This window comes from Strongylocentrotus purpuratus, unplaced genomic scaffold (assembly GCF_000002235.5).
Source record: "Strongylocentrotus purpuratus isolate Spur 01 unplaced genomic scaffold, Spur_5.0 spur5_scaffold_8, whole genome shotgun sequence".
NCBI lineage: Eukaryota > Metazoa > Echinodermata > Echinoidea > Camarodonta > Strongylocentrotidae > Strongylocentrotus > Strongylocentrotus purpuratus.
In genome coordinates, this window is record NW_022145614.1 from 21,123,164 (window position 1) to 21,126,932 (window position 3,769).

The window sequence follows — 3,769 nt, forward strand, 5'->3', positions numbered from 1 at the left end:
TCGGCACCATGGACGTCGCCCGATTCATTGGCAACACAAAATCCCTCCTATCGCATTAACGACTTCATTCAGCGCAGCATCGTCGCAGCCCTACTATCCCTCATATCTATCATCGGCCTTGGCGGAAACATCCTCGTTCTCTTTTCGATACTTCTTTCTCGTAAGCTGCAAACTCAGACAAATATCTTTGTGGTCAATCTCTGCGTCGCCGACTTTCTAACGTGCCTCTCGCTGCCCTTCCAGGCGGCTGCGGCCGTACTCGATGATGATACGGGTTTGTTTCTGTTTTCTGATGGCTTCTGCGCCCTGGTGACGATGCTGGAAATCACGTGTCTTGGGAGTAGCATACTGACGTTGACCTTGATAGCTGTCAATCGCTTCGTGTTGATCACCAGATCGAAGGCGACCTGCAGGCGAATCTTCTCGCCGCTTGTCCTTGTCATCGCGTTTTTGATGACGTGGTTGATCCCAGCTGCAGAGTTCGGGATACCTGCCGTCGCAGGATTCATCGAGCTAAGTTATTATCCTCGATTTCGTATTTGCGCTTGGAACGAAAATTACCCACTTTCTAAATTCCTGATAGGTCCCACCTTAGTCCTAGCACTTTCCGTCACGCTGGTTTGTTACGCCAAAACATACCTCTTCGTCAGACGACACGCTAGATCTGTGGACAATTTAACGCCGGCAGTTTCGCGTCAAAATGTCAATCGTAGTCACACCAGTTTGGCAGACACACCACGTATAGGAAATGTCGAAGACTCTCGTCATACCGATATCGTACACCAAACATCAGGTGCGAAGAGCTCTAACCGACAGGAATCAAACACTATTCCTCTTGTTATTGAAGAAGATCTACTGCAGAGCACGACACGATCGACGCGATTTGGATCAAGTATTATTGAGGACAAGGATGACGACGTCGGGATTAACAGGCTCGATGTCGAACCTATGAGCGCCACCAATGATATATCGAAAATTAAAACGAAATCGAGTTCCCGAAGTTTGGAAACGGAGATCAGCAAAAACCTCTTCGTAGTCGTTTGCGTTGTCCTCATCAGCATCGTACCTTTCGTTACTTGCTTGTCACTGTCGTCTTGCCAGGAACCTTTCATCTATACCGTGGTCATCTTCTGCATGGGGAGTTGTGTCAATCCAATCATTTATGGGTTCAGGCACCCGCACTTCAGACCGGTCTTTGCCTCTATCATCATGTGTCGGCTGTCTGACATCCCACAGCCTTCGGCACTGGCGCGAAAAATCATCAAGAAATCTTAAATGACAATGTTTTCTAGTATTCTGTGGAACCTATCGCACAGCTGTCTACTAATTTCACAGGGGTTGATCTAAACAGTTTTATAATGATCTTTTATGAATGATGCGAAGTGACATCATCTGTAATGATAATAGCATTAATAATGTACTCATTTCTGTTGATGATAGTGCTGCAGAAAATCCTAAACACTGTGATGGACTTCATGATTCTGGTTATCACATTATTTATCTTTGTAATAAAGATGTCACTAACTCATTTTGCCACTAACTGTTCAAAATATATTATTTTAGTATCATGACGCATCATGATCTCATCACTTACTTATAAAAATATATTGCTAAAAAAAAAGCCTGAAGTTGTTTTCATACACAGAAGTTGTCAGTAAGAACAGGGGAAGGGTAGAAACTTGCTTTCATTTAAAAAAAATGAAGAGTTGAAATGACCGGATTTGAATACCGGTAGCCACGTTTTAAAAAAGGTCTAGTTGCTCCGGCCGCAAATGTTCACTACAGGAGAAAAGAAAGAAAAACAATTCGCGTTGGAGATTCAGGCAAATCATACGGGGTAACGGTGGAATAGATTTACTCAAAAATATTAAGCATGGTGAAGAAAAAAACATGCAAAACGCTTTTTTCTAGTATTGTAGTCCTTGTAGATATTTAGGGTTCTGTTCTGCTATTTGAGATGAAGTCATTTCTTGCACAATTTACGTATTTTGTATTTAACATCTCCACAAGCACAGCATTCATGTTACATTCGTGAACAAGCACATTGTTGCTGCGACCCTATGTTGATCATTAACTCTTCAAGTCATAGAATAAAATTCACCCTTTTTCACATAACTATTTCTGAGAAGGTCATTGATTGTAAATAAGTAACACTAATTGCCATGCTAGAATCATGAAAAGAAATTACACGACGAGACCAAATATGAATAGATTGTTAACACAAAAGAGCAATTTAGAGATCGAGAACAGGATGAGAATGAGGGAGGATGGCGAAAGAAAGGGATGCTTAATGAGTGAGAGGGGGAGTGAGATAGAGAGAGAGAGAGAGAGGTGGAGGGGCAGAAGTAAAAGAAGGGTGATCACACTGCCTGTGCACACAGTCTGCCCCATGCACATACATACACACAACAGCAGTCAGTTGGTAATAGCAATTTTCGTAAATTTATTTTTTAAAAACTGAACAATATTTTTAAATTTTTATTTCACATATCTTTCAAGCATACCTTTAACTACAATTCTGTGTAGTTTCATTGTTATAGGCATGTGGGAAATATGTTAAATTATCAATTAGAATATTGTCTTTTCAGCCACGTGTGACATGGCCCGCTGATCGCCCATTGACTGTTATTCTGCGTGGTGAAAATGCACGTCAATGTATAAAACTCCCCTACAAAAATGCAATATCCTCATGTGTTTTATTCATTGGATCAAATTGTTATTTACACTCAAGGTAGCCACAACTGTACTGGGATCACCAAACTCTCTTTTTCTCTGAAATTCAGTCCCTGTGGAATGTTATGGCCTGTTGAATTAAATGGTTTCTCGGAAAATCGTCATAAATCCTTAAATCTGACATTTTTTTAAAAGAAACTATACTGTGATGTAGCTGAAAGTCTGCAGATTCTTATCATTTGTTCGGTTTTTCTGAATAATTTGTGAAACATGAGAAAATAGCTGTAACGGTGATCCAAGTAATTTCCATCGCCATATTTTATTGGCATTGCAAAAATATTTGGAATTAATGTTAATATTTGGTGTAAATATGATCTTTTTTATGATTTTAAAAAATGCCAACAAAATGAACAGTTTGACTTTCCTATATAGATAATTAGCTGAAATGACCTAATTTGCATATTTGATGAATATTCATAATTTTTTTTTTTTTCAAAAAAAAATATATTTCCATATTTTTTGTCTGATATACATAGGTTTCATTGATGTATCACGTTGTTTTGATTTGATTACATATGCGCATATTAATTAGACGGACTTAGTTATTTAGATTCGCAAAAATGGCAAAAATGACTTATTTTGTTTGCCTCCGTTTTCAAAACGGTAATAGAAATATGAATTTTCTTTTTTGTATTTTTTACCACAAAGATGATATTTTAGTGTCTAATAATTTAATTCATTATTTGTGTCCAAGAAAGTGATGAATTAAGTTGTCAACTTTGTCAAATTTTGCCATTTTTGCCAATTTGACCACTTCTGGCAGGTTTTTCGCGATATCAAAAAAATGGTATAAAATCACAACGCATTGAACGATTTCAATTCTGTTTTTTGTTTGTTAAAGCTTTCATAAAGCTTGATCATTTGCAATCATCAAATAAAATGTGTTTGTTGTACTTATTTTTGGTGTGCTATACCTAGTAAAAGGAAGATATAGAGAAACCAGAGAAAAGGGAGAGTGTGAAAGAGAAATTACGCATTCGACACGTATCAGTTTTCATCACAGAAGACGGAGAATAATAAAATCCGCTCAATCATA